The sequence below is a fragment of the Lissotriton vulgaris genome, chromosome 2_1 (assembly GCF_964263255.1).
Source record: "Lissotriton vulgaris chromosome 2_1, aLisVul1.2, whole genome shotgun sequence".
In the NCBI taxonomy this organism is placed as follows: Eukaryota; Metazoa; Chordata; class Amphibia; order Caudata; family Salamandridae; genus Lissotriton; species Lissotriton vulgaris.
The window spans coordinates 1131010337-1131026353 of record NC_141687.1 but is presented as its reverse complement, the minus strand read 5'-3'; positions in this window follow the sequence as shown (position 1 = coordinate 1131026353).

The window sequence follows — 16017 nt, the reverse complement described above, 5'->3', positions numbered from 1 at the left end:
TGGTCACCAGACCCACCCTAAGGGTGAAGAGTAAGACTGGTCAGACTCTGCGGCAGGGACATCTGCATGCCGCACAGTGTGCAGCATTACCATTTTTTTTAAATGTTACCATTTGATTTATGAAGATAAGTCTAGAGCGAGCGTAAATTACATAACCTATCTATATTAATTAATCCCAGATGGTTACGGATGTGTAGTGCTTGCTGGCACCGCTGAGGTGGCCCCTGGAGCGCTGGGGTCCCCCGCAACACGGAGACTGCGGGGGCCTGTGTTACGCCCCTGAGGCCTGTGTTGCGCACCTGCTTATAATTCCACGCCACACAATTCAACTATAAATAATTTAACCCTATAACATTCCATACCACTTAATTACAATTCTAAAAATACACATATTTCCACTTCACTCCATACCACATAATTCCACATCACAGAATAACATTCCACGCACCTTAATACCACTCCCAACCACATCATTACACTCCACACAACTCAACTACACATAATTCCATTTCAACCTATATAATTACACTTCACACAACATATTTAGACTCAACTCTAAAACACATAATTATCCTCCACAAAATACAACTCTGCAACATGTTGCATAATTCCACTCCGCATAATTATACACCAAAACATGCCACATAATTCCACACGTCACACCATTGCACAATTCATCTCCACACAATTTATCATACAGCATAATAACACTCCACATAATACCACTCAGCTCCACATAATAAACCTCCACATAATTAGTCTCTACTCCATACTGCTTACATACACTCCACATAAATCCAGTCTATGCCATGTAGCAACACTCACATACCTACACTTCACACCATGCTTTATAATACCACTCAACATAATTTCACAACACCACAACTTCCACGTCACACAAGTCAACTCTACACATTTCCATTTCACACCACATAATTCACAACAAACTACATAGTTCAGACTAACACCACCAATGCACAACACAACACATACATCCAATCTACACCACAAAATTCCACATCATGCTACAATATTTAACAGCACACCACATAAGTAAACTCCACTCCATACCACTCCATAACACAAAATACCATTTCAGATAATCCCACTCCAAGACACAGAATCCCACTCCACTCAGTACCACATAATTACACTGCAAACCATGCCACATTATTTCACTACACAGATCCAATCCACGCAATACAATTCCACAACTAACAATTTCAATCCAAACCATATATGTCCACTTGACACCACACACATTCTCTCCACTCCTAACAGAAAACGCATAGGTAAAATACATTGTACTTTACAACATCAATAGCTCTAACTCTCACCTTCCAATGCGTCCCTGCTGATCCTGTTTATGGAGCTGCAAACATTTTGGCAGAAGTCAGCTCTGTGCTGCCTCAGAGGAGCAGTGCTCTGTGGAGAATGCTATACCCCCACCCCCATCCTTTCCCCTGTCAGCTCTCCTCTGTGCTGCCTCCTGCTCTCTCTGGGGCCCCCACTCTCATTCTTTTTCAGGACCTGGCTGTGGCTCTGACTGAAGAGAAACAATGTAACTTGTTACTTTGTTTCTCTTCAGTCCTGGGTCAGTGTGAGGAGCTTAGAGCAGGCTGCAGACGGCACCTGCTTTAGAGCCTCTCAAAGCTCTCTACCGATGATCTGGCCCCCCCACCCGCACCACGGGGGCTGTGGGGATGTTTGTTACACCCTGGTAGAACCGTGAGCCTCCTCGGGCGCACGTTTCAACACTTTGTATTCTAAGGAGGCGAGGCCAGAACTGGCATGTGCTGCCATAGGTCGTGACACTTGTTGTGTGGGTTTATATGGAACCTGTTAGTGTGGACATGTTAATATAAAGATTAGGGAAGGATCTATGTTGTTTGCTACACCTTAACCTCTAAAGTCTCCAGCCTTGTCTTTTCTCATAACATGTTTAGGTCCAGATACCGATGTCGGACGGACCAAAGTCCGTCCAACATAGGTTTGGAACTGGAACCGAACAACCTCCTGTCATCGGTTCCAGTCCAGGAATTAGGATGCAACTGAACCCTGGTCGGGTGCAATCCTATACTTTTCAATGGGAGCATGCATTCCAAACGGAATGCATGCTCTCATTGTAAAGAGCAGGGGCGCAGTTCATCCTGCACCCCATGGCAGGCACCTTAACGTGCCTGCCACCGGGTGCAGGGATCAACAGGGGGGCACCATAGGTGCCCCCTAGGCCGCTGTCCGGTGGCCTTGCAACCCACGAGGGGCCCCAAAGACAGATTCCCAATGCCTTTCTGTGTCAGAAAGGCCGGCACAGAAAGGCATTTGGAAGCTGCCATCGTAATCCCTTGTCCAGAAAGAGCCGGCCGAGGGATTACTGCAGGTTTTCCGAATGGCGGATGAGCTCTCCGAGCCCGTCGGAGGCCATTAGGAAAACCGATTTGGATTCCCTTACGACCAACCCCATCAAAATGGGTCAGTTGAAAAGGAATCCGACCAGCCTATTATGATGCGGGCTAGATTGCTTCTACCACTGATCAGAGCCATTCCAGCCAGTCTCGTAAGCGGGCCTTAAGTGTCCTTCCCCCAATCCACTTTGGATAGCCAGCTCCTTATTCAAGGACCTTTCACATGCTTAGTCTTTCTTGTACACGGCCACACATACAATAGATGCTTGTAGCTGGTATGGGGTGATCAGCATGGCTGAATAGTTTGTGCACTTTATAAGACTGTGTGACTCACAGGGACAACATTCTAATTGACAAACGGGAAGAGGAGACTGCACCTGTAGCCCAGCATTACAAATCAAAGCAGGGGACCCAGGGGAGATGCCTTCTATTTATTGACAACCCTACTGGTGCTCAATTTTATTGACATGAAGCATGTAAGGTACTCCTGAGCCTCTTAACCGTCACACCTGATGGACAGAGGTCAAGACTGACATGGGCATCAGTCAGATTCTTTTTTTGTGGGAGGAGTTCTATATAGCGCAAACTGAACCCGAAGGTTTCAGAGCGCTTTACACGAGCACCAGTTGGGTTACAGACTGACACATTAATTTTGTTAGGCACTGGGAGATTAAGTGATTTGCCCAGAATCACATGATGTTGAGCGTCCCTGCCCAGACTCGAACCCGGTTCCCCAGTTTCGAGGTCAACTTCTCTAGCTGTTAGGCCACATCCTCTTCTGCTGCCTTCTTTTTACATATAAAATTGCATCCTTCCTCTCACATCTTATCATGCAAAAACAGCACTTTTTATGCTGATGGAACTGAGCCACTAATAATCAATGGGCCATAGACGCGTGTGAGGCAGCTCAGTTGCATTAGCTTAAACAGTGCTATTTTTGCATGATAAGATGAGCCAATAAACCTTGGAACCACTCACAATTACACAACCAAAAGAAACACAATCATAACAGGCTGCGGGGTCAATGAAAGTCTTTCAAGTATTTATAATATACCATTAAACTAAAAGGCAAGAACACGCAATAAAAATGCATGGGCACTTTCTTTGAAAAAAATGCAGTGTATGTAAATTGACCAATTATACAATGAAACTATGCATCAGTGATGTTTACATTATTCTATCGGCGCACACTGGCTGTAACTTCAGGGATCTTTTCTAAGATTCTCTTGTGGGTTCCAATAGATAGAATGAATAAGGAGACCAGTTCGATATAAATTCATTGAACATAGATCACACATCGATCACTAATCACTGAGAAAACCTCTCCTGGAATGATTTAAAGTGCTACATTGTCCAACAATTGAAAATAAAGAAGGGAACTGATGATATTTTTAAAAAAAATGGAATTTACAACACTCCTGTTGGAATCAACAATAACTGTACAAAGTAGGCTAAATGAGAATCTTTATTAGGCAAATGTGATTATTGGGTAGAAATTGGGATTCTTTGTTGACGGTCAGGGTTGGACTCAATTTTCCACAATGCCACCGCCCACACTCTGAGAAAGAGGAGGAGGGGCAGTGGGGCAGTAGTACAATTTATTTATTTATTTAAACAGTTTTATATAGCGCGGCTAGACCCGAAGGCATCAGAGCGCTTTACAAGTGTTGAGAGAGAAACAAATTGCAAAATACCATTAGTGTGAAAAGGTAATATGCAAGACAAGAACAATATGCAAAGGACCGTAATTACATGAACAAGAAAATATGGCGACCATATAGGTCGAAACCGGTAATTAATAGTTAAGCTAGCGTGAGTGGTCAGGGATGAGGGGGGGTACAGTGTGGAGGTAGGGGAGAGTTGAGGGGGTGGTGGGAGAGGAGATAACATGCGGGAGTAGGCAGTGAATATAAGAGAACTAGAAGGGGGAGGGTGGAAGTATATGTAAGGAAAAAAAGAGGGGAGAAGTAGGTCGGGTCTAAAGTGGCGAGAACATGGCACCATCTTGGGCAGGATATGAAACCCTGTTTGGTGGCAGGATTATGGCCCCCAGTATTCGCAAGGCTGTTTCCTACACCATGGGACACTCTGTTGATGGCCAAGGTTAGACTCAATTAGCTACAATACAATACCTGCTGGTGAAAAAACAATCCATAATTCCCCTGGTAAGAAATGTCTTGTCACTATCACCATCGTCAGCTTCCTTTCCAATGCAGTGGGTGTAATCAATGATGAGACTGACACTGTGGCAGAGAAGCGAAGTAACGCTAAAGGGACCAAACAAGGCTCTAGCAGTAATAAATCCAACTCTATTAGCATGCTGCCCTCCTCAGAACCATTGGTGGAATAATTTCCAGACAAAACAAATAGGTCTAATCCCTGTGCAATTGATGCCCCGTTGCTAAAAGAGCAAACAGAAAACCTGAGCCTAAAATCAAATTCTGATTAGCTCTGCACACCCCACACGACCAAAAATAACAAGCATTGGCATAGCCAATAGGTCTCGCCTTTGGGACCTTATAAGTATTTAATCATGCAGCACAATATTCTAGGTGCAACATCAACTGTTGCATGGCTAAACACTTATAATGTCCCAAAGGCGAGACCTATTTGGCTATGCCAATGCTTTTTTGCCTTGCAACAATAACAAGCACCATCACACTAAAACAAACTCGAGACCAATAACAGCCATCAACATCAAGCACAGTGACTCTAGAACACGCCCGACAACAATAACTTCCCTCAATAATAAACAATGTGACACTAAAACACACCCGAGACCAATACCTACCACCAATAAAAAGATTTGTGGCACTACAAAACACCCGAGACCAACAGCTGCTGCCAGCAACAGGCGCCATGACACTAAACATAACTCCATAACTGCCACCAATAACAAAGTGACTCTAAAACAGACTGAAGACCAATAACTGACAGCAATACCAAGCAATGTGGCAATAGATCACCCCCAACAACAATAACTGACACCAATTACAAGCACTGTGACACTAAAACACACCCGAGACCAACAACTGCCGCCAATAACAAATTCAGTGACGCTAAAACACACGGAGAACAGCTGCCACCAAGAACAAGCACCTTGATGATAAAACACACCCGACAGCAAGTGCCACCATTAGCAAACACTGTGACACTAAAACACACCTCACAACAATACCTGTCACCAATAACAAACACATTGATGCTAAAACACACACGAGAATAATTAACTGCCACCAGTAAAAAAACACTGTGCACCGAACAGTGAAACTATCCGCACCTGAAGATTTTTAACAAACTCATTGGGGCATCGAAATAAAATGCAGTGCTTGGCTGGTGCCTTGTGGAGTACAGCACAGACAATACTGTAGAATTGCTGAATGTTGTGCATTGTCAAAACCGTGTTACTTAAGGCAGTGGAAGTGAATAAACCTCATATCCATGTGACGCTTTGACTTTGAGCAGAATATTTTAATAATCAGTTTCCTGTTAGTGCACTTATGAACCTGGAGCTGCAAAAGGCACAAATATCTGTTTAGCGCTGTGCGACAGGTGTGCTTGTGAGACGCACGAGCAGTCAGAGATAGTGGTGACTTGGCACAGTGCACTGTCCCACTGCTTCCCAGCCCCTCTCCTGAGGTTAGAGAGGAAAGCTCAGCTCTTCAGTGGAAGTGCAGGAAGAGAAGTCGGCCTGTCTCCTTAAAGGCCGTTTGTGACAAAGCAATAAGGAATGTGATGGCTTTATCAGAAATAGCGAGGCTTTATTTAGCCGGGTGAGGCTGCACTATAGCACATCAGAATTTGCTGAAAATCTTAAACAAGCATTTACAATGCAATGGTCTCGGCATTATTAAAGGTAGAGCTATTGGCATTGCTCATGACATTTTTTTTTCTTTTTTTTTAAAAACATAAATAAATGGTGTTGTCATTTACAATGGCAATAGGTGAGCATTAGAGAGTAGTAGAGAGTATTTGCGGACACAGAGCCACCCACACACACAGAGCCACACACACACAGAGCCCCACACACACATATAGAGCCCCACACAAACCATGGCATTTTGGATTCGAGTCCGGGTTCACACTCCCGAGCCTCCCGGCCACCTCCTGTCTCATAACCTGACAATACTGCTGTGTCCCTTCTATACACAGAGACCCCAACACTTTACTCCTGCTCCCCTGCCTGTGTCACGTACAGAACCCAGCACGTGCATGGACAAGTTACTCATGACCCCTTCCCCAGCGCTCATTAGCTGATCTTACTGATGTGCGCCCCTATACACCGAGACCCCATCACCTTGCTCCTGCACCACTGCCTGTGACGTACAACACCAAGACAGCTCTCTGCAGCACGTGCATGGACCCAGGGAGTCGACTGGCAGCTTTTTATTAAAAAGAACATTTGCAACCATTCATGACAAATGCAGTGTATTTTTCAGTCACTTTATTGGCGTTCCTTTCAGTGCTACATTTTGGGTCATTTCTGCCTCCTACGAGGAAAGGATTTTTTTTAAAAAAGCACACTCGAAAGGAGGCGGGGCAGTGTGGGCGCCATGTGGGCAAGGGGAACTAACGACACGCGTGTACACTGTGTTTGATGGTCGTTCATCCGATGCGGAGGGGGGGCGGGTACCCGTTTCCGAGACATGACCTCACCCCGCCATGACGCTGATACGAGGAGGCCACAGCCTCCCGTGTGTGCCTGCTGCTGCGCCACATCCAGACCAGCGGGCATGGCCGTCTGCGCCTACCAGTGTGAGCCTGATCCTGAATCACTACAGACCCTGCGTCATACTACAGACCCACAGGCCTGCCTGCCCTCTGCGTCTACCCGTGTGTGCCTGCTGGTGAACAACACCAGACCCTCCGGCCTGCCGCCTTTGCATGCTGCTGCGCCACACCACAAACATACAGACCTGCTCTCTGTGCTTACCCGTGTGTGCCTGCGTCATACTACAGACCTGCCCTCTGTGCTACCCCTGTGTGGCAGCTCCTGCGTCATACTACAGACCCACAGGTTATGCCGGCTGCTGCGCCACACTGCAGACCCTCAGGTATGTGCCGGCTGCTGCACTGCACTCCAGCTCGAGTGAAGGCTGTGGAGCAAGAGTTATGAGGAAAGAGACCTGGGCTCTGAGAACTGAAGATTACAAGGCGGCAATCATTTTAGGGCTCAGTATTTTCTGCATAATTATGGATTTTCGCATTTACCACATAATACATCACCCACTGCATAGATTTTAACAAAAACGCTCAAACGGACCAACATTTACTAACAAGAGGAGCTGCCCTGTACGACGTGTACAGGCTGTTCCGTGTGGCATTTCCGCCCCAGATCTCCCTAAAGCTTCGCGTCGAAGGGACACCTACGGCCGGACACAGACAGCGCCCCTGACAGCCCGCAGAGCCCCTCGGAGGCCCTGCTCCAGCGCCGCCCGTCTTGACGCCGCCACGAGCCGGACCCACATCAGGCGCCCTGCTGAGCCCTGTCCCGGTCTGCCACTTTCCCCCGCATTTGTTCAGGGCAACCCCTACAAAGGTACTGTACAGTGTGTGCTCGAGGGCACACATCGCGGACTCGAAGGTCCACCCCTCGTGAAACCTGTTGCTGGATGTTAAATCCTTGCAGGGCCGAGTAATCTGCCGGTGCCCCAGTAACACGAAGCGCACCGAACAGCGCCTTAAAAATGCATGCCAAGGCGGAGGCCGGAAGGGGGAAGGCGAAGAGGTAGCAAAAGGTAAATTACAGGAGGAATAGACTGGGACCTTGGCTAGAGGGAGGGTGTGGGGGCGGGACTTAAAAAAGAGACAGAAACGCCCACGGATCGCATCAAGCCGGGGAAAAGAGTAATTGGCACACATCTCTTCCAATGGCTAGCCTCCATTTACGAAGCTAGCCAATGGAAGAGAGAGGCGGTCAAAGCCCCACACTGTTGAAGTCATGAAATCTTCGGCTCCGCCCCCCCCCCCACTGCTTCGTAGTGGGACGGTAGCCTCGACCTAAAAAGAGCGGAGGAGGGCGGGGAGAGGGGGGCTGAAAAGCAAGTTTTCAACTTTGCACAGATGAAATTCCTGGTAAGGTAGAGTATTGCTACTGATAACAATTAAAAAACTATTTTCCACCCTACTTGTGAACCCTCGCTGGTTTAGGCAGATTTGGTACATGTATTTTGAGATACTTTGGCAAGTGTTTTTGCACGATAATTCACTGCAAAGAAAGCTGCCTTTTAGGATATTGGTGAGCTGAAGTTTGATGGAGTCATAATGGCTGAATTCATCCACCCCTTTGCACCTGTGCGGACACATACCCTCACTGAAAATAAAGCAGGGACGGAGGTTGATGATTTCAGTGGGGTCCCTGGAGGGCCGAATCACTGATTTTCCGCATATTTATTGACTCAGTGGAGTAACTAGGACTTTTCCACTGAGCATGAATTTTAGCAAAGCACTTCAACTCCGGTCAGGGCAGGTTGGTGAGCGCTATATATATCCAGTTACAGTACAATATAGATGGAAATACGCATTCTTCTGAGAACCTCACTGCTGTGTCAGTTACTAACACAACTATGCTCAGCAAGTCAAGTGCTAACTAACACGGTAGAAGATTACTTTAAATAGTCATTGTAGAGTGGCAACGAAGCAAAATTAGCTTAAAATCCATCCGTACTTTGGGTGGCCCAAACCAAGCAGTTTGTGAAAAAGTTACAGTAGAGTTGTTTACCAGTTCTGTTTGTTTAAGCTTAGCCATCCAGGAATGTTCTTTTTATTCTGGGAATTATTAGCCTGCTATAATGCTGTGTTAATAGGACTACAAACCCCTCAAGCAATGAAAATCAGTAATGGATGAGCTACTCGCGCACATGGACCTGGGTAACGCAAGACCTTATTTTTTTGCAGATTTATACAGCCAGACTGGTTCCAAGAGCATTAGAGAATTTCACACGAGCACGAGATTACATTACACAAGGTCAGATTTTCTTTTCTTTTTAAGCACGAGGAGATTAAGCGATTTTCCCAGAATCACAGGATGTTGAGCCGACACCAGATCTTGAACCTGGGTCCCACTTCCAAAGTTGCCGGCTCAGGGTGTTAGGCCACATTTCCTGCCTTTTTCAAGTGTTTTTTTTAGATTCATTCTGAGACATGTACCCTGTTTATAACTATTACATGAAGCTCGCTCGCCCCAACACCCCCCACCCCATCCCCAAGTTCACAAGCTCGTTCTCTGTCGACAAATTGGGGGCAAAGCAGTCCCAGAGCTGAATACTGAGGAGCGTGCTCTTCAGCGCAGTAGACAGCTTCCCCTCTAGGCCGCAGATACATGCTGGCTGCTCAGGCGCTGTGCATGGCGTCCATTCAGCTAACAGCTAGCTAGGAAGACGCACACTCAAACCTCTGGCACAGTGACAGGCGCAGGATCGGTGGAGCGGGGCGCACTTGTGGCAAGGAGGTGGCCGCCTGCCTCGCGTGGAGGCCCGAGAGGTCCCACCGAAGCCAGCTAAAAGAAATCTGCACTGATTAGGATTAGTGCAGCCGGCGGGCTGATGCCGCTAATCTAATAACAATTCCCAGGGTTGCTTTACTCTGGGGAGGATTTGTCATGGACGCTGGAGGGGCAGGATTACACTGGTCGCATAGCAGGACCAGCAGTTCCGGGGAGGAGACCGAGAGGGTGCCGCAGCCTGACTGGCAGCCGCACTTAGTGGAAGTGACAGGGTCAGGCGAGACCTGTGTCCCACAGCCTGATTACAGAGCTCGCCCTCCGTTCCTTACACTTTAGGGCTGTTGTCCGACAAACAGGAGCTTAATTCTGTCAGAGTCCACAAGAGAACATACTCTTGCGCTGTGATAAAATGCAGTCCCTGATGAGAAACACGATAATCTGCCCATTCGACTATGGGCACTAGGCAGAAGATCTGTCACTGTTGGGCGCCTTGCTTAGTAAAACAACAACAAGGGTGCGCGCGCCTCAATCTGAATGTAAAACAAAACAAGCGGGGAGGGGAGAGAGGAGGAGGCCTGCGCTGGTTTCCCTTGCGGGAGCGAGCAGCAAGGCACGATAATTGCTAACATATGGTGCCGCTGCTCGCACCCACAAGGGAATCGCCAACGTGCAAGCATTGCCGTTAAAAACAATGCAACGCGTGTACGTTTTTGCCTGCAAAAGTGTAGCAAAGGCTAAAGGTCTTTTTCCTAAGTAGCACATGCACGCTGAGTAGGCGAGACCTAAAAATGGAGCTTAATGTTCATTAAGCGGGAAAGGGAAACCAGGACTTCAGAATTGGGCCGCCACGGCTGCCGTACCTAAACTAGCGGTGAGAAGAAGGCCCATCAAATTCTTCAACTCCAACATCTGCGCCTTGTTGGGGAAAATAAAAGGAAGTATGGCAACCTTATGGATTCCGTATTAAAGAGACTGGTTGCTAATGAAAGGCTTATCATGGGACTAAATGCAAGCACAGGCCATCACATTGTCATAATAAAAGAGAAGTAGCAACATGAGCCCGTCAGAATAGCTAACTGCCAATCATGGCCCGCGCCCCAGTAGCGCCTTTCCACAAGCAAACAACTCTGTTTTGCCAGAACTCTAATCCAGACTTCAGGCTAACACCCCAGGAAAAAAGTAGTGCTAACACACTTCGACCAACAAGCGGAGCGAACTTGTGTGCTCTACTACTTACCCTCGAAGCTACACCATACACTATAAAGGGGGTTACACACCTTAGCCAAGGCAGGTTGAAAGCTATGATCAGATTAACTTGTTAACAAGTTACTCATTGGATCAAAGGAAAATTATGCGCCAAAAACACTACATAAAGAGATAACCATGGTCCAGAGAGTAGCACAGGTAGAAAACTACCTCAAATTGATCCCAGTGATTGTATAGTTGTTAACTTGAGGCATGAAGCCACTGTCAGAGTTCTTCTCACCAGGCTTAAATCCATCAGCAGGGCTGAAGAGAGCCTCTCCTGCTAGGAGATTTTTATAAACTGAGATTAAATGACTCTGTGCACATCCTTTCTAGCAACATGATGCAGGCACCTTCAACTTCTCAATGTTTCAGTCCCCAATAAGTATGCAGCGCTTGCCCAGTATGAAATAATAGATTGAGAAATAAATTACACAGGTCCAAGTCCCATATTAAGAACTGGATTGTGATCATAGTGAACATTTATTACATCTCAATCGTTCCGCCCACTCACTAGATGTCACTGATAACAAAAGCACTGAGTTACAACATCAATCAGTCATGAGTATGTCCCACCTAAATCTTCAGGGAAAATCGGTAGCTGGATTCTTGCCGGTTTGGGCTCATCGATAAATAACCCGGAAAGGCTAGATTTTACAAATGGTTATGACATCATTTGTAGTCAGGAAACATGGATGTAACATCCCGATCACGTCCAGAGTTACACCACATATTTTTACTACCTCCACTCCTGCACTTTCTGCAGGAGCCAATGGTGGATTAGTTTCCCTGGTTCCTCTTTCCTTCTCAGGGGGACTCATCACCACATTTCAAACTTTTGTGGCTAGAATGTAGCTCATTGAAATGTCTGCTAATTAATTTCTATAATAGTAATTTAACAACATCAATACACTGTGTGGGTAAAATGAGAGGTTTTATTTTACATGTAAAACCCAGGTTCATTATTATTGCGGGAAGATTTTTTTTATTCAATTCTGTAATCACTTAGGCAGCAGCATGAGCGGTGTAACAGATCCTCAAGGTGAACACAAAACGCATTTTGTTGATACCCTGTATGGGGAAGTAACTCAATCCACTCCTCTTCAAATATTGTTTACAGTTTGCTTTTGATTTGTTCAACAAAGTGCGGTTATAGCGCCAAGATACATAGGGAGAGAACACTGTAACGTCAGTGATTTTATATTGTACTCACATGACTTGTCTACAATTTTTATAAGCAAGTTGCCACAAAAAAAGAGTTTAGTAATCGTAACATGCTCTTAATATCCTATAATAGATGCATAATATCCCTGGAGGCTTAATTATGATACTGCTTCTATAGTTCTCCTAAGAAATAAGGGTGCCCTGCAGAGATGGGACGAAGCACATAAACCGAAATCACTTTATTATATTTTTACACATACTAAAGTCGTTTTTTGTTTTTTTTAATGTCTGAACAAGGACGGTGGGGCTGCTACCACCACTAGGTGGTATAGTATATCATGTGAATCAGTCAGGGAGCTTCAACCTAACCCCGTTCTTAGATGGTCTGAATCCCACTGCTCAAACACCCACTGCACAAAACCCCAAAGAGATCTCTGAAAACTTAAGCCCCTACAATGGTCCACAGGCACACCGAATATGTCTGCTGTAAAGGGATGGCCTATAATAGGGCAATTGAAAGCAGGGGAGAGACAATAAGAGATGATGCATGTGGGTCCCTATTAGCTATAGCTCACTCTAAGGAACCCAAGCATTCTGGCAAGCTATTAACCATTTGTACTTTAAAGGTCGTACAGTCAGACCTTGCAACTGGGATCCCCCCAATACTTGAGTAGACCATTTTACTAAGGTTTATAGTGACACTACCAACTCAGATGTACATATTACTGATAGGGGGAGGATGCAATGGGACAACATGAAGGGCTTGGGATTGAGTTGCATGAAGTGGTGGCTGCATTAAAGACGTGCCCAAAGGATAAGGCCCGAGTTCGGATGGGGCCCCTGGAGACCTATGTAAGGAGATCATCACATTATGGGTGCCGCTTCTGACAAATGATAAGTAACAGGTGCCTACAAGGGAATTAGTTTCACAACTCTTCTTTCTAGTGTATTATACACAAAATTCCTTGGTAGTTCAGTCCAAATTGATCCTGAACCTTAGAACAATCAAAACATTATTGAAATTAACAAATACTGATACTCAATCAATGGAAAAATGATATCAAACAAACACGAGAATATCTTTTTTTTATGAATAACAAAGTTTTATAGATAAAAAACCAAAGGGTACTGATAGCATAGATGAATACAGCAAAACACCATGAATGAGTAATAAACAAATTGACCTGCAGTTCATGTATGTGAACATCTGTTCCATGATTATTAAAGTAACATGTCTAAAATGCAGAGTACAGTTACTGGTAAACAAAATTATTAGGAAATAGATGGGGAAGTCGACGTTTCGGTCTGTCGTGGCGTCTGTCCGCCAGACCATCATCAGGACGTTCAGACAATTTGCATGTAAAAAAGAGACCCTTTTCAATGGTCCAATAATAGTGGGACCAAGATGAGATGTGAAGTCGTGACTCTTTCCCCAAAAACAAGTCTTTACTGATGTGAGCGTCACTTTATCACATTAGGTCACTTGTTGCTCTAATTTATCTAGGCATCAGCCAATTTTTGGTTGCAGCTATTCACACTGTTAAGAAACCTCACTCTGCATGTAAGGTTTATGAAAAAGTTTGCTGAATAATTTTGAAGAGTGTGGCGGATTCACTGGCGTCTGTCCAAGTGGATGCAAAGCAAGCTTCTGACAAATGTCTTCAATGCTGTCAGCAGAATGGCCCCCCAAAATGATGGTGACATACCACAATAGTTCCCATTTTCTTTTAAAAAAGAGAGCAAAGGCAATCCCAAATGTTATTGTCACATATGTCTTATCAATTCTACAGCAAAAGTTATTGGCGAAATCTTATTAGAACGACTCGATGTTTGGGTGCAAGATAATAACATTCTCTCAGACCTGTAGTTTGACAGTTGCGCCAGTCTTGGCACTGCTGAACAGTGTTTTGATGTTAACCTCTTAATAAACAAATACTCAGCATTTGAAGAGGGAAGCACTAACCTAGCGTTCACGGACTTTAACCCTGCATTCGATCATTTTTTTTTCTTAAACAAACTTTATTGCCTTTATGTTCAAGCAGAGCTGCATACATCAAGATAAAATTACATTACATTCAGACCTTTGTCATATTCGTTACATCTCAATGGACAGTTTATGCACTTTCTCTTGTTTCCGTAACGAGCATCCCCTCCCGTTTTGCTCGGTAGGGATAGTGCACCCCCCCCCCCCCCCCATAACAAACCTCGTAATCTAGTCTCCCGTTTGTCTCCCTTGAATGCCGAGGGTCCCTTCCGCTCCATCCAATCATTCTGCGCAGGGGGGTCCCGTATACACTACCCTCTCTGTCCCTACCCTCTCCCGTGGGAGTGTGTTGGATGCTCCCCATCCTCCAGGGTCTACAAAGCTACTCTGGTCTGCCCTGGCCATTAGAGATGCTCTAGCTATAGGGGTCTTTCAGGGGAAGAGGCGTCGGAGTCGGACTCCTGTCCAACCCTTTGCAGGTCGCCCAGCAACCCCTCCCATGCCCTGGCTCTGTCCTCGTTGCCTATCCCTCGCCTCACGTTCCTCAGTAGGATCCTGCTCTTGCATCCTGCCCATTTCACTAGCTCTCGCTTCCAACTGTGTACACTGGGGCCATTCGGGTCTTTCCAGTTACGAGTGATTTCTCACTTCACCAGTATGAAGGCGAGATCTTGGAACCTGTCTGTGGTCCTAGTTTTGGCCCTGTGTGGAAACAGGCTAAGTAGAACATGTGCCAGTGTGCAGGGGATAACCCTCTCTGTGACGTTGGCCATCTCCTGTGTCACTTCCTGCCAGTAATGTGTTAAACAGTACAGTTCCAGAGCATGTGAAGGAAAGTCACCCCTAGTGTAGTGCATCTCGAGCATCTGGTGTCACCTCTGGTAAAGTATCGGTTGATATGTTCTGGCGCAAGATAGGCTTGGTGGAGTATGTAGGAGTTAATCAGGCAAGGATCTTTTCCCAGTCCTCGTCTTCCAGTGGCCTGGCAATGTCTTCCCCCCATTGATTTCTCAACCTGTCCAGTGGTTGCATGGAGTCGAGTCCTATGGCCCTATAAAGACGCGCCACCGCCTTGATAGTGCCCCAGGCGAGACTTATGTATTCCCAGGTGGCGTGTTGAACCGGTTCAGTCGTGCCTGTTCCCCAGTGTCATCTCATGGCCCCTGTGACTGCTCCATATAGTAGGAAATGCTTTGGTGGGATATCCCGTCGGCGCTGAAGTCCTCGAAGGAGAATAGCTCTGCATCGCAGAAGATATCTCCCACCGTTGTAGCCCCTGCTTGTACCCAATCATCTATCCCCCGCCATTTACCCCGTGTGGAAGGGCACTCAGCAGCGACATTGCCATTTCGGGCGAGTATAGATGTTTTGTCCTAGTTTTCTGTAGGAATCTGCCCCAGCAGTCAAAACACCTTATGTTCGTTACTGCTGATCTGCTGCGGTTTGGCGACCCTTAACAGTGTGCGAAACACATCCAGTTTGTTCGGGGAATAGTGGCACCCCCTGTCCGGGTCTATCCTCCCTGCCACCGACTGTGTGTGTCTCTGTAGCTGTCCTGCCAAGTAGTACCCTTCCATATCCGGCACAGAAAGGCCCCCCTCTGATCAGGTCATTTTAAAGTGTTACGGGTCACTCTCCGCCGGCCCGCACCCCAAATGAATGCCGGCAATCGGGAGTCCAGCTCCAGAAACCAAGCCGCCGAGATCCACACTGGCAATGTAGTAAAAAAGTACAGCAGCCCAGGGAGAGCCACCATTTTGAATAGGGAGACACGG